This window comes from Protopterus annectens, chromosome 3.part1, assembly GCF_019279795.1.
Source record: "Protopterus annectens isolate FY-2018-M chromosome 3.part1, PAN1.0, whole genome shotgun sequence".
In the NCBI taxonomy this organism is placed as follows: Eukaryota; Metazoa; Chordata; order Ceratodontiformes; family Protopteridae; genus Protopterus; species Protopterus annectens.
The window spans coordinates 160120406-160147996 of record NC_056732.1 but is presented as its reverse complement, the minus strand read 5'-3'; the positions used below and the strand labels follow the sequence as shown (position 1 = coordinate 160147996).

The window sequence follows — 27591 nt, the reverse complement described above, 5'->3', positions numbered from 1 at the left end:
ACTAAGAATTAATGCTCTGCTACATTTTTTATCACAATTTTACCTATATTGTTTGTGTGAAAATACACAGTTTCATCTGTATTATGCTTTGCTACATTTTTACCACAATTTCACTTTTAGTGTGTGCGTGATTTATCCAAAGCAGCGTTCATGGATGAGTGACAGCCTACCCTGGCACTTAGTATGTACAAGACAGAGAGATTAGCTCTGGGCAGAGCGCCATCCCACTTACAAGACGACACACTCACTCATACTCTGCATGCATATCTACAGAAAACTTGGAGGACTGCCAGTTCACCTACTGCACACGTTTATGGAAACAGTACCATATGGCAAAACCCCACATAAACAGGGAGATCAGGCAAACTGCACAGAAGGTACACATGCAACAGCCAAACAGGAGATACAAGCAGCTGTTACACAGCAACCCCAACAGCTATGTAAATGTGCCAACCAAAGACATAGCAGTCATGTAGCATAGTAAAACAAAGCAGTTTATTACATTCTGCTTGTTTTTTCATTAAACATTAGAGTGTGAATTATGGACATTTACTTTTGCTACATTACTCACACAGAAAAAAAAACAGAATGAGCCCAGAGTTACAATTAGTCAGGCTTTGGCAATATAAAATACAATTGAATGCCACAACACATTAAGTCAAAAACAGTAAACTTTAATGGACTTTAAGACACTGACAGGAGTTTTCCAAGTAAAGAAATTAGAAAGTATTTTACTATTTCTGAAACAACCTCTATACTAGATTACTACAGTTTACTACATGTTGCAGAAACAGATTTAAGCAAATTAAGCCAGATTTTCAAGAATTTTATACAGGAGGAAAAAAACAAGCAAAATGGAAACTGTTAAAAACAACTGTGCAATCAAAGGGAAATGTAAACAGCTTTAGAAAATCATATTATTGAGTAGATTAATACAAAGCTCTGCCCCTTGGGTACTACAACCTCAAAAATAATGGATATATTTTACACACACAACTAAACAGTAACTGCCATTCTAACAATAAGTATGCTGTGCTCCACCTTTTATATGCTTGATCATGCAATTTTAGGACCTATGCATAAGCTTAAAGTTTCACTGTAGCTTTTTTAATGTTTGCACCTAAAATGACAAAATTTATAATTTTTTTTACACAGAGAGCCACACATCCAGAATGCTTTACACTGACAGAGTCACAAATACAGAATGCAAATTTTAAACTTCAGTTGGACGAAGGACAGCATATGGCATTAATGAGAAATATAAACAGATGCATCCAGCTGTGAGTGCCAATAAGTACACAATATCACCCAAAAGACTGGCCATTACTTAGTTGTTTTTCCATCACTTACATTTATCACGTCCTAGTACTCCTTCAGTCTCCACAGGAAGCAGAGAGTAATCTCAAATCATGGTAGCGTCAAACAGATGGGAAAAGGGCTTTTTCTCATTTGGCATTCTTTCACTCCATCTCAGTACAGGGAATATGGTGATGTCAAGGTAGCTCATGCAAACACATGCCCAGCTCTAATGCAGATATCAATTCAAACATTTCCTCTGGTTTCCTATTTTTGGGGCCTCTGCCCTACAATAATTAGCTAAGCAGAAAGTGGATCACAGTCTTCTGTCTCAAGGCAAGGCGCATCAGTGAATCCGTTTCATTCCCTCATCAGGGTCCTTTAAACTACAGTTTGAGTTTTCACCTCTGTACCAGAAGGCTGGTGACATACCAAGCAGTACATAGCAGTACCTGTTTTACAGGTGCTAAAAGGCTCACTGACAGGTAATTCAACACTATTAAAAATACTACTAAAACTTCTTCATATACTAAACTGAACAGTGACCAGTTCATCTGTGTGGAGACGGATCTTCAAAATTAACTGGTTGCACAATATTTTGATTTTGTACCTATACTGAAGAGTTGGGTGTGATGAGGACTATGACATACTTCCATCAAAAACTAGCCCCATTAATAGTCATCTGTGCATGATTTTATCCAAACCAGATATATGCTACAGGAATCTGGGAACTGTGTTTCCTAAAGCAACTGTTTCTCAGCTGCTCATAGTAAAAGATAATGCACATACAAAATTTCTACTTGCCCTATTAGGTTTGGCTGCTTCATTGTAAATGCAAGTATGATTGTTTTTTGACATTTGTCAATGTAGAATTAATTTCTTCTGTGAGAACACACTTCAAAAAAGACAAGAAATAAAGCCTGATGTACACACTGGGCACTTATCTTAACCTTCTGTGCAATATGCATAGTGCTGCCTGATGAGCAGGGCTGCTATAGGATTTGCAAATGTCAATCAGGATACAGCTGTAAACAATGCCCCCCCCCCTTTTTTTTTAATTCATTGTGTTTGCTGACCAGGTAGGTGGGTTAGTCTTTTGACCCTTTTCAGCTACAACTCAGGTGCAGAAAGCACAGCAAATTACAGATTTAATATGATTTGCAACACAATGTACATTTAGATAAGTAGCTACAGTTTTCAACATTACAAATTATGAAGTTCAACACTGTAGTACCACGGGTACAACATCAATTTTTATATGTTGTAAATACACTGCTTGGCTTGCAGAGGAGGTACAATACTGCTTTGTTTTACATGTCAGTACAACACAATTCTAGGTAACAGACCTTTCCGCTGTCCCTGTTTTTTTAAGGAACATTCTTTTATTTAAATGCAGAGACAAGTAAACACTCACAACAAGCTCCGTGCACACACAAAATAATACCAAGTCTAATTGTTCAAGTCAAAGCTGTTGCACGGAGATGCAGAAATCTGGATACACAAAGTCCGTTAATATTCAACGTGGCTGCCTGCTAGGCACAACATCATACGCTGTTTGAGTTCAAAAAATCAGCTACAAAAGTCACTAATTGCTATTCAGCACTGTTAGGAACTTCCAACAACACCAGTCAACTCCACCGAACAATAACTTGAGAATCACACAAAATCAATAATCCAAGCGTTCAGCGAGGTGAAAGTAAAAGAATTGGTTTATTAAAACATCCGGCAAGCGCTTTCGACAAGGTCTTCTTCAGGCCGTTATACAAATTTTTTAAAAAACATTCACAAACATTTATAAAAGATGTGACAGACATAATGATGTCACATCCTGTTCAAACTACAATATATTAAAGATACAAAACATTTTCTTAAAACTTTTGGGCACTACAAAAAATGAATCACCTAACATTCTTACTGGGTATGGCAAATTACAGATGCTATTTGCACATACATCAACTAGTGCAGCTCTAAAACTGTTAACATCAAAATACATTAAAATAAGTTAAAATGCAAGACATTGTCTGCACCATTTTGGCGCTGTAAAATTGAAGTACCTAATATTTTAGTTAGGTATGACAAAATGCAAACGCTATTTCTACATGCATCAACTAATACAGCTCTTTACCTATTATCAAACAAAATATACATAAGATCTACATTTGTAGTTTAAGTCTTGTTCTCAGTAGCTGCATTAAAAAGTCCTGGTTCACTAGTTGTCAAAAATGCAAAGCACTAAATCCAATGTTGTATACACAACTAAATACATAAAACAGATGTCCTTATTCACCTTAAAACATCCAGTAACTATTGCAAATACATGACTGTTATAAATATGGAGGGGGGGGGTAAGGGACAGGGAGTGAGTTGAGTTTAAATTGGGCTGGGAACATAATATAGGAGGTAAGGAGGTGGGACTAAATGAGTGAACAGATGATCATATGAAAGAGATATAGGGTAAGTGGAAAGACAATGTAGACAAAGCTACTAGGAATGTAATGGGTGCTGCTGGAACAGTGTAGTCAAAGGGTCTGAATATAAACTGAAGATGTGGATTCAATGAATAGGTTTGCCTTTGAGTATGGGCTTGATTGATACCCTATCACCCTATCATTCAGGCCGGGGCTCCTATCAGCCCTCAGTCTAACAATCCATTTCACCTCTGTCTGTTCTGTTTTATTACATACATCCCCTCTTCTATTACTAGGTCTATTCAGATCTATTACTTGAAAAACAAAACTGTGTTCATTCGAGGTGTTCGAGATATGTTTGGCCAGTGCATTGGATGAACATTGCACCTTAATTTTGTATACATGCTCCCTGATTCTCTCTTTTAGTTTTCCATCTGTCTTTCCTATTAGAGCATGGGACAGTGTACGCATGTAGCCAAATATATAACATGTACAGAATCACATGTGGCTGGTGACGTAAATGTATATTCTTGTTTGGTACTTGGATGCGTAAAAACATTAGACTTTTATATATTTGCATTGATTGCATTTATGACATTTCTTAGTTATGTTGATATTATCACTAACAGGTGCTCCTCTATCTATCCTATTTGGACCACATAACATCTTATGAAGGTTCATTTTATTTTTATATGTAAATTTGGGGGTATCACCTATCACCTTAGAAATGGCTGCATCTGTCAATAAGATATCCCAATGTTTCTTATAAATGTACTTAATACTATTTACGTCTTGGGTGAAATGTATAGGGATTCGAAAGTATTCATTACTGTTATCAGGTAAATATCCTGAACTCAATGTGTCAACGTGTGGCATAGCAAAGTACCAATGTGCTCTACTTTCCCTTAGGGTATCTATCCCACTAAAATTTTCTTCAATTTCTTTTTCTGTGTATGAGCAGTCTAAAAATTTAGTCCTTAAGTCATCTAACTCACTCAGAAATCCTGGATAATCAGAATTCAATCTAGAGGCTCTCATCACTTGGCTCCTCATAATATTATTGAATATGTGGCCTGGATGCATGCTACTACGGTGGAGTAATGTGTTTCTGTAACATTTTTTCCTAAATACCCCTGTGTTCAGGCTACCATCAGGTAGCTTCTCTATGTACACATCTAAGTATGGTATGACTTCTCTAGATTTAGTCATAGAAAATTTTAAAAAGTCAGTTGCCATGTTCATTTCAAATTCCAAGCCACTTAGTTCCTCCTCTGTACCACCCCAAATCAAAAAGAGGTCATCAACAAATCTGGTATAGCACAGAGCATATTTCCTAAATATATCAAGCTGAAATAGGGATACATCCTCCCAATCAGCCATAATTAGGTTGGCGTAGCTATTGGCACATGAGGTGCCCATAGCTACGCCATCCTTTTGTATGTAAATTTGACCATTGAAAATGAAGATGTTATTCGTTAGTACTATTTCCATTAACTTGCATATCACCTCTATTCTACCTGCAGAATAAGTGCCATCCTTCATTAACCGTCTGTTCAGTCTGGTGAGTCCATCATGATTTGGGATCACTGCGAAGAGTGACTGGACGTCAAAGGCGACTAATAATCTATCATGTATATCATGCTTATGTTGGATTTCTAACATTTTCTCATACAATTTGATCAAAAACAGTTTCGTATCCCTTAGTATGTAATCATACTTGTTAACTATAGGTCTTAGTAAAGATTCCAAGTATAAAGATATGGGCTCGGTGATCCACCCTTTGCCAGCAACGATAGGGCTCATGGGGGGACATTCACCATCTTTATGTATCTTGGGGATTCCTTGAATGGTAGGTATAGTAGGATGTTCAACTGTGAAATATTTAAACAATTCCTCATTGATTTTGCCTTCCTTCAACATAACGTCTAAACTGGTATACACATTAGATATAATCCTATCAACTATGTTAGTATTAATTTTTTGATAGAAGCTGGTATCATCTAACATTGATTTCATCCGTTGCTTATAAAATTCCATATCCATCACAACAACTGGGCCACCCTTATTAGCAGGTCTTATCATAATTGTTCTATCATTCTTTAAACTTGTAAGTGCTTTCCTTTGGTTTGGCTTTAAATTGCCTGCCCATCGCTTATTCCTATTAACATGGTCATTTTTGTATAAGTCTTGTTCAACAAGTTGAGAGTACGCTTCTATGAGGGGATGGTAACTAGGAACATAAGTACTAGGTTTTCTGAACGGATGTTGTATATCCATGGAGTTACAAAAATTTTATTTAATTTGTAAGTTATGAATAAATAGTTTCAAATCTATAACACTATCAGTAATGTCGCTTCTAGTAGATGGAATAAAAGTTAAGCCTTTTTCTAGGACAGATTGCTCTTCTTTAGTCAATTTCCTCATAGATATATTCCATACTAGGGATTTTTGTTCCCTTGCCAGATCTTCTTTAATGTAGGTCCAGTTTGAGTTTGTTCTGCTGGCCTCTTTTTCTGTCTCCCCCTGCTTATGGACCGTCCTCTCGCCCCTCCCCCTCCTCTCCATTGACTGGCAATAGGGAAAGGGTGGGGTGGGCAGTTGTTCTTACTGGGAGTTCCATTAGTGATAGTACATGGGGTCAAGCTCTTATTTATGTTATCTCCACTTATACTGTTGTTGTCATCCTCTATATGTTCACATATATCTATCCGTCTATTTGCTTCCTCAAAAATAGAAATATCATGTACATTACTAATTGGTGATGCATTGACATCATTTCTATTATCATGGTGTATCAGGGCTGTTGTTATTATAGTTTTATTTTTCATGCGATCTAGTTCACCCTCTTTTCTCTTTACTGTAGTACTACCACCATGTGTATCTAATGTATTCAGATCTCCATCCCTTGGTGTAACTACTAGTACATCCTTTTTATTACTGTTGGTAATAGGTGGTTTATCTTGCATATGTTCCCTAACATCCTTTGGCCTAGTGACCGAAGTCTCCACCCTAGGCCAGGTGAAGACATTACCACTTTTGAAATCGTTTGTGTCCCTCCTAATTTTATCTCTTTTTTGTTGTAATAGTTTTTTCTCAAAAATGAATATACCATCTAACATCCTATCTAGTCTAGTATCTAAAATTTGTTTTGGATACAGTGTATATAAGCTCAGTTGTTGTTCTTTAATTTTATCCCTTAGGGCATTTTCAATAGGCAAAAAGTACGTGTTTAATAGTTCCATATACTTATAGCTGGTTTCTAAGTTAATTTGTTGCCATAAATATAATAAATCTGTATATACTGTTCCAGTAGTGGGCATTTCTAAAACCCTCAATCCCCTGGGAAGAATTTTACGTGCTATACAGGCTTCAAAATGTTGTCTCTGTAATTGGAGACGTTTTAACCTCATAAAATCACTTTCCATTTCTTGTAACATTGTATCAAGCCCTTGATAATCATATAATATACCTTCATTCTCATCATTCCCAACTGGGACACTATAGTTAAGTAAAGGGTTAATCTCACCTTTAACAGCATTCTCAAACCTGCTGTGGTTATCAACAGAACACATTTGGGATTTCATTATAACTTCCGGTTTGTAAGGTAGTTCTATAGAAGAACTTGCAAAATTTTTATCTGCTATGCTTGTGTGAGTGATATAAAATAATCACAATGCAGAGACAAGTAAACACTCACAACAAGCTCTGTGCGCACACAAAATAATACCAAGTCCAATTGTTCAAGTCAAAGCTGTTGCACGGAGATGCAGAAATCTGGATACACAAAGTCCGTTAATATTCAACGTGGCTGCCTGCTAGGCACAACATCATACACTGTTTGAGTTCAAAAAATCAGCTACAAAAGTCACTAATTGCTATTCAGCACTGTTAGGAACTTCCAACAACACCAGTCAACGCCACCGAACAATAACTTGAGAATCACACAAAATCAATAATCCAAGCGTTCAGCGAGGTGAAAGTAAAAGAATTGGTTTATTAAAACATCCGGCAAGCGCTTTCGACAAGGTCTTCTTCAGGCCGTTATACAAATTTTTTAAAAAACATTCACAAACATTTATAAAGGATGTGACATAGACATAATGATGTCACATCCTGTTCAAACTACAATATATTAAAGATACAAAACATTTTCTTAAAACTTTTGGGCACTACAAAAATGAATCACCTAACATTCTTACTGGGTATGGCAAATTACAGATGCTATTTGCACATACATCAACTAGTGCAGCTCTAAAACTGTTAACATCAAAGTACATTAAAATAAGTTAAAATGCAAGACATTGTCTGCACCATTCCGGCGCTGTAAAATTGAAGTACCTAATATTTTAGTTAGGTATGACAAAAATGCAAATGCTATTTCTACATGCATCAACTAATACAGCTCTTTACCTATTATCATTATCAAATTATTTATTTAAATCCCCTTCCTGTGATATTTAAAGCTATCTAGTACACAGAATACCACACTACATGACTAACATACTTGTGGCAATAAGTTAAAGAATGAGGACATAACTTACATGTTCCTTTCTCTAAAGCAAAAAAAATGACCTTAATGTGGCAGAATTTTGCAATACACAATTTACGTTTCAGATATTGTGCTTACATTTTCTATAATTTTTGTCAATCTCTATTTTAAACAAGTTTCTGAATAGTATCTCTCATTCTTACTGTAAGCGGGAAGATTTCTGCACAGTTTGGTATTCAAATTTTATGCTAAGTAGACGTCCAGATTTTTAGCTGATGTTCCTACTATTCAAGGGCCATCATTGCTATTTTTAGTCTGCTGGCTGAGAGTTATGCCATGTAAAGAGAACTGAGGCTGAAGTATTACAGGGAAAAAGACAAAAGTAGGATGTCATTTGTATTAATCAAGTAGGGAGAGGGAGTGGGAGAATAGAAAAGCCTGAGTGCAGGCATTTTACATGTACAACTTACATATTTTGCTACCTGCACTACAGTTAAAGCAATTTAGACAAGTTGCTAGTTTGAGTTTAGTGCTTGTCTGTTAATTCATTTTATCCCCAAATACTTTTTTGCCCCCATACCTGCTGTCCATCAATCCAGGCCCTACTGAACTTGAGCCCACTCATTCCCACATACTAGTATTCCCAGCAGAAGGGGGAACAGCCATCATTCAGGCAGCCAAGAAGATACTTTGTCTCTTGAAATTTGCTGACCATTAGACTGTTACAGCAAACTACCCACCAAATGGCTTATCAGTCCCACCATGCAGACTGTCCCGACAATAAGCCCATAAACCATATGTCATCAAATCCACCTCACGAACCTAACTACCCACCAAAGGGCTCACTAGTCACAAGTGGCTATACATGCCCAGGTCTGCCAATGAGATCACACCAAGGCCCTCTGTGGGGGGAAGGCAAACATTTCGAAAGGCCACATCCCTGCCCCATACTGGCTATCACATATCACTGGAGTGTCCTTTTCCCTGATGCTTACTCCCACACACACACACACCTCTGATGGACATGGGATACTAAGCCTGTGTCTGCAAGTCAATGGTTTCTTGTGTACACTTTCATCCAGAAGTGGAATACCAGCCTATCAGGAACCACTTCACCCTCTTTCGTGTGGAATGGTATTACTCCTATGCCCGCCCCCACCCTGTTCACCATTAAAGCAGGTAATCAAACTCCAGTTGTCTGGGTCACACTCATGACTTTATTCCTACTTGCCAAACAGACAGACTTCAATGCTTTTCAGGACTTCATGCCAGAATGATAAATTGATTTGTGAAATGTCTTTTCCTGTAAGGTATCTGCACAGCAACAATCATGTATTCAAAACAAATGATGCTTGGCAACAAAAGTTAAAGCTTTCTCTTCTAATGCTGACAGACACCATTTTAGAGACCAACACATCCAGGAGCTTCAATTTTTCTACAACTTGGCAATAACCTCATGGCACAGATCATCACAAAAGCAGCCACAACATTGGTTAGTGCTCTCAGTAGCATCTTGACAATGATAAAATGTTGTTCTGGTCCTAATACCACACCACCACCCCCACAGGTTACATAAGCACCTGAATCACTGCAGGGGCATCCTATACCTTCCTCCTACATGTGCATGCAATCACAAACACACACGTATATATATATATCATAAGGACTGACACTGGCTTTAGATCACCATGTACACATACCACACCAGGTAAACCTCTGCTCTCCTGCAAGCAGTCAGCAGACCAGAACTATCATCTCCCTCACCCAAGGAAGGCAGAGTCAGCATAAGCTGCTCACATCCACCCACTCCTGCTTGGCTCTTCTAGCTTCTCAACTGCTAATCCAACTTAGGTCATTAAGGAGCAATATCCACCATGCTTGTGATGACCATAACAGGCTGGCAAATGGAAGCTTTGTGAGCATTTAACTCTACAGTTCCTCGCACAAAGTCCACTGCAACAAATGCATATTTGGTTTGCACAAATGGCATCAGTAACAATGTTGGTCATAAAATCCAAAAGGCACAGGAGGGTCTAAGCCTAAACCCTCAATTTTGTCCCTATGAGGTTGCCAAGTTCACATGTTACTATACCATCTCAATGGACATGAATAAAAGACATTAGGGAATCCTTCCGCTCTGTGCCAGTAAATATAAATCCTTTCAAAAGGGAGTCAGAAAGGACTTTCCCCAGTTCCTGGTTACTCCCACAGACTTCAGACATGGATACATTCACTCCAATGATGTCACCATGCATTTCCTCAAAGGGCTCACTAGAAGCCAGTTATCTCCTTGTAGGGGAAAGTGTTTATCTCCCGCTTATGTAAGGCTTTGGCCAACAAAGTCAATATCTGGCAAACATAACAGATGCAAAATAAATTGTATAAAAAATGCACATCTAGAATGAAAAATGACTTCTTGTGAAGATGCCAGACACCTGTTTTGCAAGATGTTGTCTGTCATGATCCAGGTGACCTGTGGTAGAATAGTCATGAATCCCATGCAGAATCACCATCCAAATCTTAAATGTACTGGGTGCACTTAGTTTAGTTGCTGAGGTCAAAAGGAAGAAAACCTTCAGACCAACTTCAGCCATAAGAATGTTTGAGGAGAAAGTACAATTGCGTTCTACTCAACATCTACAGTTTTGCCAAGTATATCAATGTTGCAGTGCTGATTCTTAGGTCTTCCTACCATGCAGAAGCCCACGGCCAGCCAGATTTCTGGAGTCTTTACATTAACTCTAGCCAATGGACATCTGAGGACAGACATCTGGATGCAAGGGAAATAGAGGGATGTCTGTTGACACCATCTTCAGGTCTTTTTTCAAGGCTGTGTTATGCAGTCTGATGCCTGAAGACAGCACAACCTTTCACAGTTTTCTTTTTAAATCAATAAAAGATTTTTATCCATGAACTAGGAGTAAAGGGATGGAATGATGGATAACAGAGCAGCCAGAAATTCCCCCAGGAATAGGAGAGAGGTCAGCAGATAGAGGGGTAGGAGGGTGGGTATTTGCATAGCAACATTAATCTACTCAGCCATCTACAGCTATGGTAAGTTTAACACAAACATACTACGTTCTTTACAGTCAGTGTTGCAGTACTGATTCTTGGGAGGATTCCCAAAGTTACAGGTTGAGTGTTAGGCTGTATGGTGGTCCCTGAGACAAGTAAGTTGTGTAGAATGGCAGTAGCAAATCCTGCCTTAGCCCTAGTGGCATTGTCTACATGGTAGTGCTTGAGGAAGGTATGGACAGAGGTCTATGTGGCAGCTTCCAAAATGGCATGGATAGAGACACCTTTAAGGAAGGCAGTGGTGGCTGCAGTGTGCCTTGTGGAGTGAGCTCTGACCTGGACTGGTAGTGCCTTACCAAACTGAGAACAAAAAGTAATGCAACTGGCTATTCATTTTGAAACAGTCTGTTTGGAGACAAGTCTACCTTCTTTCCTTTCTACAAAGTCCACTAGTGGTTATTCTGCTCTATTTGAGAGCTTTGCTCTGTTCAGATAATACGTGATCTTTAAGTTCACATCCAGGGAATGTAGGATTTCCTGAGCTTTAGTTTGCAGGTTTGGAAACACTGGCAGTTGAATAACTTGATTCAAGTTGAGTTTTAATACTACCTTGGACATAAAGGAGAGGTTAGTTCTAAAGGCTACCCTGTCCCTGTGGAAAACCATAAAAGTTTCTTTGCTTGTTGTTCTGAGACCCTCCTAGCTGAGGTGATCACTATCGCCAGGGTGGTCTTCCATGTGAGCATCTTTAAAGGAACAAAAGCTGATGATTCAAAAGGTGGCAAAGTTAGTTTTTCCTAGAACATAGTTTAAGTTCCAAGAAGGGACTGGGTTTCTCCTGGGAGGACTTACATGTATAACCCCTTTTAGGAACTGTTAATTGGGGGTGAGAATAAATAGAGGGAGGTAGGCAGAGATGGTGGAGGCATGCACCTTGATACTGGAATAAGAAAGTCCTTGGTGAAATAACCCATAAAGATATGGCAACACTAGATTTATGTTTGCATGGGGGAGCATGATACTTCTGGTCTAGCACCAAGAAGAAAACTGCTTCCATTTGGATAAGAGTGACTAACTGGTAAGTAGGTTTTCTTGCCTCTCTCAGGACAGATAGCACTTCAGTTGAATAGTTTGCATTTTTTGGGGTTATAATTCAATCCATCATGTTGTTAGCTTGAGAATAGGCAAGTGAGGATTTAGGACAGCGCACTTTAGTTGGATTACTAGCTCTGTCACCGGTGGCAGAATGTAGCATCTTCCTTTGATGACAGTCAAGAGGAGGTAGAACCAGTGCTGCCATGGCCAGAAGAGAGCAATAAGTATCATGCTCAGACTGTCTGATCTCGCTTATCAGTACCCTGGGGGGGGGTCAGAGATAATGGAGGAAAAAATACAGGAAGAGGTCTGTACATTTGAAGGAGAAAGCATCCATCCTTTATGTCCCTCTCTGTCAGGTTCTTGAATAAAACCTTTGTAGCTGCCTGTTCTAGGAATAGGCAAACATATGTGCTAAAAAGTGTCCCCATTAATTGGTAAGGTCCAAGAAGATCAGTCTCTTCTGCACCCATCTGTTGGGGGTCCAGAAATTACCTGGTCAAAGAATCTGCTATGTTGTTCTAGCCCGGGATGTACGATATTCGGAGTGTTAGTAGCAATTCTTGTGGAAAAAAACAAATCTTTATTGCCTGACTGCACAACAGATAAGTTCCTCTTTGCTTGTTTATGTCTACAGGACTGTGGTGTTGTCTGTCCAAATCTGCAGTGTTCCTGGATTAAGGTCGCTTTGAAAGGCTTTAATCACTATAAACTCTGCCAGTAATTCTTTCTGGTTTATGTGAAGTTTCCTTTGAGCTGGGGTCCAGATTTCCTACACCTTTCAGGAGTCCTGTGTGTGCTCCTCAGGTAATCTCTGAACTGTCTCTGGTAGTAACAAGACTGCCCCTGGATTCTGTATGATGGTGTCTTTCTAAAGAAGCTCCTTTTTGAAGCACAGGAGAAGAGGCACGGGGGGGGGGGGGGGGCCTGCATGGGTTGAGGTTGCTGTTCCCAAGTTTTTTTTTTCTGGAACCACTGGAGTTTCCTCATGTGCAATTTTGCAAGCAGAATCGTTAGAATGCAGAATGCCATATGTGATGCCCGTGCCTTGGCCCAGCAATCAAGGAGCCACAATCCTCACCACTAACACCAGTGAGGGGAGTCTCATATAGGAGGAAAGGATAACAAATACACACAGTAAAGTGCAATTTCCCTTAAGAACACACAAAGATCACAGTCAGTCTGGGGCTGGTCTCTCCCTTGCTCTCCAGGTCCCTAATAAGACTCCCCACTAGCACAGCTATAGGGTCCAGATCTCAGCCTACTGGGCAAGCTAAAATCTCCAGCACCCTCTGTCCAACCAGTGCTTCACGTCCCTGCCGTAGTACTGGGAACAAACTTTATGTAGTACCCTGCTGTCCCTAAAAATGCCCTGACCTGCTTTTTAGTAACAGGTGCAGGCCATGCCTGAATGGCTTCCACTTTGGCAGGTACTGGCCTTATCTTCCACTCCCCACTCTATGTCCTAGGTAGGAGACCTCTGCCATACCACCTGGCATTTGCTCAGCTTAATGGTCAACCCTGCTCTCTGTAGTCTACCCAGCACCTCCTGGACATGCTGAATGTGCTCTGGCCAGGAATGGCTGTAGATGGCAATATTATCTAGGTAAGCAAGGGCAAACCCCCTTGCTCCTGCTAGGATATGATCTACCAGCCTCTGGAAAGTTGCTGGGGCATTCTTCATCCCAAATGACATCTTTGTGAACTCATACCAGTCAAAAGGATTCAAAAAGGCTGACTTTTCTCTAGCACTGGGAGTCAAGGGCACCTGCCAGTAACCCTTGGCAAGATCAATGGTTGTAAGATACTTAGCCCCACCCAGCTGCTCTAGGGCCTCATCTGTCCTAGGCATGGGGTAAGCATCTGACTCTGTGTGACTAATTTCCTGTAGTCCACATAGAACCTGGTGCTGCCATCCTTCCTTGGCACCAGCACCACTGGGGAGACCCAGGGACTGTTGGACTCTTGAATCACCCCTAGTTCCAACATCTCTTATACCTCTTCCCACAGAATCTGTTTGACTCTCTCAGGCACTCTATAAGGGGCCTGCCTAATAGGCCTTTGGGATCCTGTAATCCACCTGGTGCTGCCCCAGGTGGGTGCACCCTGGTTTCCCAGTGAACATTTCCCCAAATTCCTGCAACACTGCTCAGATTTCTTGAACCTGGGTGTAGGAGATAGCTGCTGGGATATTGCTACCCCTTCCCCCTGAGGTGTCAGCCCGAGCCTCACTGAGGAGATCAGTCACCAGCTCTCCTTCAGACTCCTCCTGCAATCCACTGCAAATGCTCAGCACAAGGGCCTCTCTATCATGGTAAGGTTTCATCATGTTAACATGGTACAATTTGTATTCCTGCCTTCTGCCTAGCAGTTCCACCATGTAGTTAACATCACTTATCGTTCTTACCACCTTGTAGGGTCCCCTCCCCAAGCTGCTTGCAGCTTGTTGTATCTGACAGGAATGAGAACCATTACCGGCTTCCCCACAGCATACTCTCTAGCTCGAGCATTCCTGTCATACTACACCTTCTTCTGTTGTTATGCTTCTGCCAGGTTCTCCTGGGCCAAGCCCATGAGTTCCCTGAGCCTTGTCCTGAGGTTCAGAACATATGCCACAACAGACTCGCACTCACCTTCCCACTTATCTCAAATTAAATCTAGAGGTCCCCCTCATCCTATGCTCATACAACTCAAAGGGTGAAAAACATGTGGATTCCTGGAGAACCTCTCTGTAAGCAAACAGATGGGGCAAATATTTGTCCCACTCCCTCTTAAACTGATCTGCAAATGCCCTTAGCATGGACTTGATTACAGAGTTTAACCTCTCAACAAAGCCATTAGTCTGGGGATGGTAGGGGGTGGTCTTCATGTGCTTCACCCTCCAGTAGTTCCACAGACAGGCCAGCAGGTCTGACATGAAATTGGCACCTCTACGAGTCAGGATTTCTTTTGGGAAACCTACCCCGCTGAAAATCTCTAACAAAGCATTTGCCATCTTCTCTGCGTCAATGGAGGACAAAGCCACTGCCTCAGGGTATCATGTAGCATAATCCACTACCACCAGGATATACTTTTTCCCTGTGGAACTTGGGGGACTCAGGGGACTCACAATATCCATAGCTACCCCCTGAAATGGCTCCTCAATCACAAGCAAAGGCATCAAAGGAGCTCTCACCTTGTCTCCTGCCTTGCCTACCTTTTGGCAATGCTCAAAGGTCCTGCAGTACCCTGTTGCATCTCTGGAAATTCCAGGCCAATACAGGTTCTGCATAATTTGTCTCTTTGTACGTTTTATGCCAATATGACCTGCAAAGGGAATATCATGGGCTATGGCTAGAAACGCCAGATGGGAGGCTCTAGGCACTAACAACTGCTGTACTCTCTCACCTTCTAGCCCTCCCTCAGGGGTCCACACACTCTGTACAGTAACTGTTTGTGCCAGTATACAGATTCCCCCTTTCCTTGAGAATCAGGTGTCTCCCTAGCTTCCTACCTCAGGTCTTGCAATGTAGGGTCTGAGAGCTGAGCCTGTCTCAACTCTCTGCTTGTAACCCCTTCCCAGCTCCCCTTCCACAGGAAGTCTGGCATCCTCTGACAGTGGTGCCTCAATGTCAGCCTGGGTACTACTACTCACCTCTACCTTTGCAGTCACACTGTCCCAGGGAACAACAGTGCCCACAAGCAGTTGTGGCTCACCTTCAGTCTCACTGTTATAGGGCAGCTCTCTCCCTGAAGTAACCACTTCACCAGTCCTGGCTGCAAGTATGCAGTCTGTCTGGGTCTCCCCCAGGCTACTAGACTTACCTCTTCGTCTCCAAGACTGACTGCATGTAACTGCACAAGCACAGGATACTGCACTATCATTCCCCTATCAGGACATCTGCAGGTATATCCTCAAACACACCTACTTGCTGGCTTCCCTCTCTTCCCTCCCAGTCAAGGTGAACCCTGGCCAAACGTATTTGGAATGGGATCCCTCCTAAAGCCCTGACTGGAGTAGACTGCCCAGCCAAGCAGTGCTCCTCTGTAACCACTGCAAGCTTTACAATGGTTATATCAGAGGCCGTCTCTCTCTTGGCAATGGCCTCTTCACCATTCACTACAATAGGATATAACCTCTGGGGATAGTTTGGTACCCTTGTTGTCCCAAGACAATCTACTACTGGCATTTTGTCTTTCCCACTTACTGGCTCCCTTCACCTTTTGTTCCCCACCTTGTCTCCATGGACACCTGTATGCTACATGGCCCCACTGGTTGCATTCAAAACATTTAACCCTAGCTCCTGTACGTGTACCTGGACTAGTGGCTTTCCCTGCTACTGGCAGATTCTGTATGGGCAGTCTGCCCTGCCTATCATGGGTTCCTTTAGACCCACGAGCAGTATTGGGGGTCCATTTTCCTGTGCAGGGCTGCCCTGCTTGCCAGGTATAGGTCTCCCTTCTTCACCAACTCATCTGAAGTAGCACATTGTCTATCAGCTGACCAGATCCTCATGTCCTCAGACAAAGTGCTAAGGGCTTGCGAGCCCTTCAAAAGTGGTGACCTGACATCCACTCACCCACTTATGGAAATAAGTGCCCAGTTCAGCAACATATTCTCACACACTTATCTGCCTTGCGTCTATGCTCATGAAACTTTTTCCTATACATTTCAGGTGTTAGCTTAAACAATTCTAACAAGTGATTTTTAACAGCAGTATAATCAAAACATGCAACGTCAGACATTTTTACGAACAGTTACAGCTTTACCATGGAGTAATGGGGTCAGGAACCGTACCCAGAGCCTTTGGTCAACACCATACTGTTTGCATACCCTCTCAAACCTATGAATGAAACTATCAAAATACCCCCCTCTTTAAACTGTGGAAGAAATTTACTGACCTTTTGTGCTTCTGGGGTTCAGTTACTCCCTTCCGAATTACCTCCATGACTCCGGCGAAGAGTCACCAGCTCCTTCTCATGGTGCCTCTGCCTCTCCTCCTCAGCTTCCAGGCATAGCAGTTTCTCATTCTCCTCAGCCTGCAAACGTCAGTTTCTCCTTGTCCTCACTCTCTTGACACCTTACTCTCTCAGCTGCTTCTAGTTTCAAACGTCTGGCCTCCAACTAGAATCTCTTCAGCTCCAGATGGATTTTTAAGTCCTCTGCACAAAGGTTGAGCTGTCCATTCTCCGAGGGTATTATACATCCACTGCCAGTCTGATTGTCCTCCTGGTTGCTGTTTTCTGATGCAGCTATAACGAAGGCTGCAATCAGGTCTGCCTTAGTCAGGTTTCCATGCATCAGTTCCCTAGCCTGGCACATCTCCACCAGCTGGCCCCTCGTCAGCTTTCCATACTCCTCTGCTGACATGCTGCCTGCTCACCCTGACTAAGCTAACAAAAGAAATAAAACAATTGTGAGCTGAACTCGGAGTATTCACTGCGTGGCTGATTTAGAGTACAAAACACCTTCAGAGCTCACTGTACACCAGCTACAGGAATTCACTCTACCCACACAACTACAAGCCAATTAGTATTTGCCAACCAATTAATATGTGGTGTGGATATCTCACCACTGCCAAACAAGCAATATGTGACGCCCGTGCCCTGGCCCAGCAATCAAGGAGCCTCAATCCTCACCACTAACACCAGTGAGGGGTGTCTCATATAGGAGGAAAAGATAACAAATACACACAGTAAAGTGCAATTTCCCTTAACAGCACACAGAGATCATAGTCAGTCCGGGGCTGGTCGCTCCCTTGCTCTCCAGGTCCCCAATAAGACTTACATATACAGCAAGACAGTGCTGGTGAGTTGGGTGGTCAAGGCAAAAATGCTTACTGCTCTCCGATTCTCTCTGTTTTTAAAATCACATTCCTGGTTCACATTACATCATTCCTCACTTCCCTGGGTTCCCAAGCGAACAGAAACTATTTACATTCTTCACCTCTGGGCAGAAACCAGAGCAATAAAGTACATTTATGCATTATGGCCATTAACTCTGGCCTTAAAACAATAGACAGGATGCCTCGCTCTAGACTCACTGGCTCTAAGTTTTAATATGAAAGGGTCACAACATGATTTACTTGGTCAGTAGAGTGCACAGTTACATTTTTTTCACATGGAACACTTTTTACCATTTAAGACAACAAGCCTATGGTTTACATTAATATTTACACATGACAGAATTATCTCCAAAATTCTGTCTGGCTAGGCTGGCAGCCTTCACCTATCTTCACCCAATCTTCACACCATATATACCATGGCCCTTGGATATCCCGTCGAGGAGACCATCTGCTTTGGCAGCAATCTGTGTAGATCACTTGTCAAAAAAGAAACCTTGCCTTGGGGTAGGAAGACCTTTTGTTCTACCTAATCTATTATTTCACCCATAAAGAGAATTCTTGTATAAGGCTGAAGTTGGGACTTGTGGAGGAGGTTGACAGTGAAGCCTGCTTTCTGAAAGCAATCCATGGTAACGTGGCAAGGCTGTTTTGACGTTCCAGGATGAGACAATCAAAGGTAATGGTAGATATGTTCATCTAATGCTCTGCAATGGGCTACAACCAGAGATAGACATCTGGTAAAAACTCTGCACAGAATTGGTTGCCCCACAAACCAAAGCTATCTTCTGTGCTTTTTGCAATAAGAATGCGAAGACAGGTGTCCTTCACATCTGGTATAACCATGCAGGCTTCAAGAAAACTCACAGGTAGCAGTTTTTGAAGGGTTACCTTTCTAACTCTGGGAATATGTAGGAACTTTAACTCTGACAGATATAAGACTGATTTTTTCAGGTGCCTTCCTTCCTTAAGACAAAGATCATGAAATAGAACACTGTTCCTTTCTTGCCAGCAGGGCCTGGCTAAATGGACCCTTACTGCAGGAATTCTTGCAAGATGGGAGAAAGGTGATCCTCTTGGTCTTCTTGGGTGCTTTGGCTTCTTTAGGAAGAGGGAGTCTTTCCCTGAACTGAATGAAATAGCTCTTTTCTATGATTTTTAGGATCCACTGGTCCCTGGTGATGAGTTTCCACTGCTGAAGGAAGTAAGACTTACTGCTGGAGGGGTGGAGGAAGACAGTTTTTTGGGGAGAGGGGCTATGCATAGTCACAGCTGCTCTGAGGGGGACAGTCTTTAGATCCCCCAGATCTACAGTGTTGCTCAGGTTGCCATCTTCTAAACTGCCTTGGCCTCTGATTGGGGAGGCCTCACCTTATCTTGCCAAGGAAGCACAAGCCAAGGATTAGAACGGTAATTTCTATCATATTATGGGTCATTCTTATTCAAAAATATGCACACTAATTGGACAGTCCAAACACCATGCCTGTTGTAAATCGAGCATATACCAATAGAAAAAAGTCCAGCTGCTGAAGTACCATTGAGTGGCCAGACTTCTATCGGCATCTGCTCAAAGGACAGCAAGTATGAGAGAAAACAGGTACATTCTGCAGAAATAATCAGAAACATACCCAGTGTTACTTGTATTTAGGCTGTCCTTTGTAAAATCTTGATCAAAGAAAATAAACTTCAATGGAGATTCCTCCTTCTCTTTTGCTTTCCCTGCACTGCAATGATGTACTGTGCAAGGGTAGGAAGGCAAGTCCTACACATGTGCAGTACGTCAGAAAAGGTGGATGAACACTACAGTGCTGTTATGGAAAGACATTAAGAAACGTAAGCAATTTCTTCCTTAAATACTGTCATTGCATAATGTCATTATATAATGGCAATAACCCAATTATAGGTGCGTGTATATCAGGATTTACCCACAGTTGGCTTTAATCACTCAGGCTTCCCCTTATGATCAAACCATGCCAACCCTGGGTAAATCCTGACATACTTGCACTAACTCGTGGGTTTATTGCTTAATTACACCTAGGTGTGGGAGTTCTTTTACAGTTCTGATTTGCTTCCCCTTTTCAACCACATTCTCAAAAGCTTTCTATGCTGAGGGAGCAAAAAGGAATTCTTTCTCCAGTGGGTTGTTCGGCCTTTACTTGGTGAGAGAGTGGCGTTGTCCTCAGTCAAGCGTGTCTAAGAGAGAGAACCCATGGCAGTTGTTACACGATGCCTCTAATGCATTTTAACCACATTTTAGAGAATTTTATTATTTTATTTTACATTTGTTGACCGGGCTAGTCTAACTGGATATATGTCCATTTTCAGTAGAGGCCCAGGGAGATGAGCTCCGAGGAAACAAACAAAATCATATATACAAAAATTAATGTATACAATGAACATTGCAGGTGCAGTACAGAGAATAATCAGAGGTCATTTGTTCATAACATATTGCAAAATATACAGATACAATTAGTACAATACAAAATGTAGTTGCAATACATCATAAAGAAAAAGATGGCAGCTGAATTATACAATATATTAGTATACAAGTAGTCTAATAAAAAGTAGGAGCTGAAATTATACAATATATTAGTAAAAGTAGTCTCCTTAATGAGATTCTGAAGATGTAAGTGATAGTATAGAAGGACAAGGTAAGTTGTTATTAAGAAAAGGAACTTGATTACTGAGAAGAGGAGAGTAGGGTGAACCAAGTAAGAAGTATCAGTCAGGTTTAGTAGAGGGGCACAACCAATGTGTTCTGAGGAAACGTTTCAATTTGGTTTTAAAGACTGATATAGAGGAAGAGAGGAAAGTTCACTAGGAAGAAGGTTCCAGGATTTTCCAACAGTATTAGAGAAGAGAGAGACTCCAGCCCTGTTTGATTTACAAATATTTACAAGAAGTTTATGTGATGATCGTAAGGTCTTTAGATTGTTGTAGGGGGTAATTTGGATAGATAGTATAGAGGTATTGGTAGGTTGTTAAAGGGTTTTATGGGCAATGGTCAGTTGGTGGAATTTAAGCTGATTTTGTAATTCAAGCCATCCTAGTTGCATTAGATTAAAACAGTGGTGGGTTCTGAAAGAGTTACATGTAACAAATCTGGCTATGTTATTGTAGGAGTTTTCCATTTTATTAAGGTTGTTTTTAGAGAGATTAGTATATATGGGTGAGGCACAGAGGAGAGTAGAAATTAGATGGGTGTGAGCAATAATTATTCTAGCTGCAGGAGAGAGGAAGGGTTTGATCCTGTAGAGAGCCTAGTTTTCTATTAACAGATTTTAGAGTATTGTTAATATGGGTGTCGAAGTTAAGGTTATCTATGGTGATACCTAGTAGTTTGGCAGTTGGATCTGGGGATATGACAGTGTCATTATTGGATGTTACTGTGAAGTCTATGGGGGGGGGGGGACTTACAAGTAGGAGTATAAAGGAGGAGTTTTTTGGGGGTTCAGAAGGAGACAGCGCTGTATAAACCATTGTTCAACTGTGTTAAACACATTTTGAGTAAGGGAGTGAAGTTCAGATATAGATGTGGTTGAGCATGTAAGTGTGGAATCATCTGCATATTGTATGCATGTAGCTTGGGGGATTGCTAGGTGAAGGTCGTTGATAAATACACAAAACAGGAGAGGTCCTAATATGGACCCTTGAAGAAAACTAATGTTAACAGGCAGATGGGTAGATAGAATGTTATGCCAAAGTATAGTCTGTTGTCTGTTATCTAAGTAGGACAGGAACCATTTTATAGCTAGTGCATCTAGTGACAGGGATTTGATGATATTTATAAGTATCTGGTGATTTACCATATCGAATGCCTTACACCGATCTATAAACTATACAAAGGAAAGCATACTGAGGTTATGGCTTTTGTTAATACAGTCAGTAAAGGAAAGGAGGGCAGTAGTAGTGCTGTGGGAAGGTCTGAAACCATGATGAGAGTTTGAAAGCAAGTTATTTTGGATTAGGTGGTCTAGCAATTGTCTGTGGATGCATTTTTCCATGATCTTTGCTAAGGGAGAAAGTAGGGCTATGGGATGGTAATTGGAGAGTTCAGTAGAGTTCCCACCCTTGTGAAGGGGGATAATATGGGATACTTTCCAGATTTTAGGGATGTGTCTTTCACCAATGGTTTTATTGATGAGAATGGAAATGGGATAGACGGATTTGGCTGCCTTTTGTAGATATTCAGCAGGTAGTTGTCTGCTGAAGGAGTGCATGGTTTCAGTTTTTGGATAAGGGTAAGAATATATGTTGTTGGGACTGGTTGGAAGAGAAATGGAGAGGATAGTTTAGAGTTGGATATAGTTAAGTTCTGAGTAGATAACTGACTGGCAAGAGTTTGAATGCCTCAGTGAAAAAGGTATTATAGGCATTAGCAGTCTGCTTGGGATTCTCCTGGTCTGTGCCTTGTGGGTTTGGTGTGATGGATTGACCTGGGTATAATTGATTAATACTCGCCCAGAAATTTTGTGGTTTATTATGGTTAGTCTGTTGGAATTGTAGGTAGTAGTTTCCTTTGTCAGACAGTATAGCCTTTTTAGTTTCATTTCTCAGCTGTCTGAAGTTTTGTTGGAATACTGGGTTTTTAGTTAGAGATTTATTCCAGTATTTATTTCCGAGATGGATTTTTTCCCTGGTTTCTTTTGAAAGCCATGGGGCAGATTTAGTTCTCATTCTAATAGAGCGGGTTGGTGCATGGTGGTCTAGTATGGCTAGGAAGTTAGAATTAAAGTAATTAACAGCTTCTTCCAGTGTGAGGTATTTTAAGGGAGACCAGTTAGTTCTCTCTGGAAGAGATCGAGGTTGAAGTTTTTCTTGGTTCTAATTGTCCTAGGTATGGTTGGATTAGGTAGATTGGATTCAAGCCTGATGATGTAGAGAATGTCTGTGTAACAGCAATGCTGCTCTGTCTCCTGTATGTCTCTCTCTGTAAGACCTTGTCTGCAATGCTCTCTGCCTTAGTAGTGATTTGATCCTGTTAAAGACCAAGTATTTCAGCATGTGAAATTGGCAACAGAGTCCTCATAGAGACAGTAGCGAATGTACAAGTCTTTCTGCAAAATCTGTATAGCAATCTACTTTCTCTTTCCTTAGGTAAGAGATGTCTAATTGCAAACTTAGGGGCACCTTTATTGGATTCAGTGGGCACTACTGAAGGATCAGCTGGGTGAGTTCTTGTAGATGTGTTTGTGGGTGTTAAGCACCCTATAGAAATTATCTGGTTTCCCTGAAACAGGTGGCAGAGCATCTAGGTACACAGAAAGATGTCATCAAAGACATCTAGTAGTAAGTCAACCAGAGTAATAACCAGTGGTCTGGGAGACTGCAGGCTTAAAAGTAATCCATAAGGAGTTTGGGCATGACAGAATTCTTCACTCTCCCAATTAAAGGCCTCCATCTTATGAAATGTATCCCCAAAGGATAAATCGTGGGGGGGGGGGTCAGTGGAGAAAAAAAAGGATGTCATCTGAGTCAGAATCAGGGAAAGATGTGTGCTCGTGGTGAGAGGGGTGTTCAGAATAAGACAACTCCTCATCCTCAGAACCTGAAGAGATGGGTTCTTCCTGAAAGGAAACACCCCTCCTCCTTTTAATAGAAGGATCTTCAGGGGTAGGCAGTTGTGTCTCAGTCTCTCTAGATTTCATAAAGGTCATGAATTCCTGGGCTGCTTAAAGAAGGTACTAAGTTTCAATCTAGACAGTCATGGCTGAAGACTAAGTAAGCCGAGGCAAGCTGACTGGTCTCTTAAGTTTAGGCATCTGTTTAGAAAGGGATGCTTCACTACGTACGTTGGGTGACCACGACCTCAGACCAAACTCTTAAAAGTTAGTTTATCTTTGGCTGCTGAATGGGAACAATCTCCATCAGTAACCAATGCTTGACCTTAAGTTGGAAGCATAAGACTGTTGAGTGGCTTTGCACCATTCTGATGGTGTTATAAACTGAAACAGACTGGACTACTGCTGTGGTGGGCTCCCAAGGGGTAACACACCAAAGGGCTCAGGTCTAGAAGTCAGGCCAGGATCTGCATAAGAGCCTCACCTGCGTTGTCAGCAGACTTGAATGTAGAATGATGGCCATCACCCACTGAATCCTTTTCCTTCAACTTATCTTTCTACCTCATGGGTAAGGTAGTGACTGAAGCCAAGGAATAAGCAGCAGGAGGAACCATGTCCAAGGACTCCATGTGGGCTACAAGGACTTCTGCCCTACACTTAAGGGTCTTACACCTTGAAACCTATCACAATCCTGACAATTAGAAATGTCATGCTGAGGTCCCAAACAACACACACTCAAGGAATGAAATTATTTATGCAGGATTTATTTCCCACACTTAAATCACTGACCTTTTTAAACATTAATCAGAAGATACTTTTCCCCAACAGGGTACTTATCTGAAAGCAGCTGGTAAGAAACTCTGTATAAAAAAATGTACTGTAAGGATCTGATACAAAGTATCAACACATTGGACTTCATGACTAGAAAGAACTGAAGATGGCATCGACACCCCCACCCTCCCACCCCCATTATATCCCAATGTCCTTCAGAGGCAATCTGCACACTCCTAGATTAGCATGTTACCTAATGACATGTATAGGATAGGGTGCATACAACCAAGCAAAGAAACTTGAGGAAAAAAAAAAGTGAAACTGCCAAAGAAGTAAAATTAACCCAAATTAAGAACCACCAGAATGGTCCCAGTTTTAGATCAGATCATCTTGGAAAACTTGTAGGGTGGGTCCAGCCAATGGATTATTCTGTCTGGCTATTTAAACCAATGTTAACAGATGAATAACCTCTTACCCATGTTGGTTTCATGCCCACTGCCAGAGCAACCAATTTGTCTACCACTTTCACAGTTTATAAAGATGGCAGGAATATGCTTGTAGTCAATGCTACAAGAATGTCTAGACATACCAGGCTCACAAAGTATCATGGTGGGCAACAAGCATACCAAAACTGTTTCATTGCAGACACTGCTGCACTGCCCTGCACCTCTCTGCATGGCAGTGAACAGTGCCGCAAATTCCAACACTAACTATTATTGGCTGCCCTTGGTAGTTTATGATTAACATCTTCACTCAAGTTCCATGGCTGCAGCTACAGCTATTTTCAAGGTATTTGCTTTTAGACAAATATTGTTAATGCAGCCTTTGAAAGAAAGTTGTGTATGAGAAATAAATAACTGCATACCCTTTCAAACACACAAAATGTTATGCATTTACTTTGTAAAAGTACCAACCATGCATATGATAATCTCATCAGTTTACTTTGAGAAGAGAGGTTTAGAGGACAAAGGAGGAATAAGGATACGGTCAAGTGACAACAAAGTTGGCACACTTCTCTTTGCCTAGCAGCTATAACAAAATAAGCCAAGTGGTAAAGCATGAGTCAGGTGCCAGTAACTTCATTTTAAAAAATATAAACAAATATGTAGTTAAGTACATAACTTTCAACTCCTAATTTTACCCCAGACTTTTGGTCTGTCCCTTGCAAAATAAGTGGCTTTCTTGCAAATTGAGAATTACATTCATGAGGTAATGAAAGAAAGTACTTCAAATACCTCAGAAAATACATGCTAATTCAAAACCTTTTATTCTGGCAACTTTATATATGTCAACATTTAAAGTCTGTCCCCAATTTTCGACTCGTGTCCCCCATTCATGTTTGGCTCTGTCCTGATTCTTAGGCTAAGGTGACAGCGGTGGTTGATAGCCAGAGTATAAATCATGTTTCAGTGACTGGAAACTGACACTCTAGCCTGGAATAAAAAGACCGATGATAAACACACCAGATTCAAAGAATGGGGAATGATGTATGCAGCGCTCTGGTCATCGCACAGTACAACATGAGCGCTGAGCAGGTAACTCTAAGATGACTGTGTCAGACATACTTCAAGAGTAAAGAGAAGCACAAATGAGGGAAAGTTACCAATAAGTACTAATGCGGATTAAAAGGGAATGTTATGCAGTCTTACAAAAATAGGATGTACTTTTTCAAGGCAAAAAACAAAAAGTGCAATACATAAATTAGGAGAGAAAATAATAGTTTAAAAATTAAGAACCATTACACATGAAGAATACGACAATGTACCTCTAACAAAAATAGGGATTAAAAAAATGAATGAAAAACTAGCATGCAATGTGGTTTAGTTATATAGCCACCCAAAAGGAGGAGGAAAAAGAGAAACAGAAAAGTAGCATGAGCACCAGCATAGAATAAATGAGGAAAACTACATGTTGTATACATAATTACAACAGTTAAATACAGACGGCCGTGTTTTAACTGCAGCCTTCCTTCTCAGTCTCATTGCCTACATGATCCATCTTTGCCTGAAAAACTCACCACCTCTAAATAAAACATCCAAGTAAAGAAAAAATAAGTACACCTACCTCTGGGGAGAACTGCCAGTAGAGCACTACTTGTGTCTTTTTCACACTTCACAACTTCATTTTCGTCTTCAAAAGGAAATTCTTGCTGAAAACTGAAAAACAGATTTTAAAGAAAAGGAAGTCAATGCTGGAAAACTTCTTAGAAGAAATCTGTATTCTCTTTAGGGTGCTGCAAAAGTTATCAGTCATCGAAGACCAAAAACACTAACCAGCATTTTGGTAACTAGTTTGTGTGCAAAATGACCAGTCAGTGTGGTATAATAGTACAAGAGTGCTGGGATTTCTTTTACACAGCACTCAGTGCATGTACTTCCATATCAAAGCAACTCCTAGCATAATGAATCACAGTGCTACACTAGCCAAGTATGTTTCTTTGCAGAATGGCATTCACAATGTATGTGTAAAACCCAACAACTGCTGCACCTATTCATCTGCTGCCCTCCCACAAAAATCACGAATGTGGTCCACCAGCAACACTAGAAACAGTACTGCTGTTTAGGACATGAGCGCACATGGCAACACAAGCATGGTCTGATCTAATTTCATCTCTCAAGGGAATCGTTCTGTTTCAGAAATGGTGAATAAAGGTTGTTTGGGGACTTCTAACCTCCATCACTGATCTCCTTCAAAAAATCATTACTTTATCTTTCTTACAAAAAACATGGGATGATGCGCCATCTTTTCCTGCCTTGAATGACTTTCCAACAGTATAAATTCATTTCTGCAAAGGACTTCACCAGTGTCACAAAGAGGAAACTTGCAATTTTGGTGGCTTGACTTGGAGAACTCATTCTGCAAAATGTGCATCTGTGTCTTCAAAACAAATTCCCTCTCACTCCATATACATGTTATCTGTAGCATATCTGGACTACATCTGTTAGGCTATGGCACTGATCCATGTTTTATAGCCCTGCTGTTGAAAGTCAAGCTTCCAAAATTCAGCAGCTGGCTTTATGAGATAAGTGATGAGACGAGCTGTACATGTGTCAGTCAGGTGGAAGGCTCTGCATAAGTAGAAATGATTCAGTATAATGTAGAAATAGAAATTTCATAATGATATTACTGAATTT

The 27591-nt window shown here is 40.9% G+C and overlaps 1 protein-coding gene across 8 annotated transcripts in view; it reads right to left on the bottom strand.

Moving 5' to 3' along the window:
* The window catches only part of SVIL (supervillin), a gene marked incomplete in the record, with an annotated part of 2930183 nt that overhangs the window by 2541539 nt on the left and 361053 nt on the right, over positions 1 to 27591 (bottom strand). For all 8 annotated transcript variants that reach the window (XM_044066681.1, XM_044066680.1, XM_044066686.1 and 5 more), the window contains 1 exon segment: positions 26522 to 26613.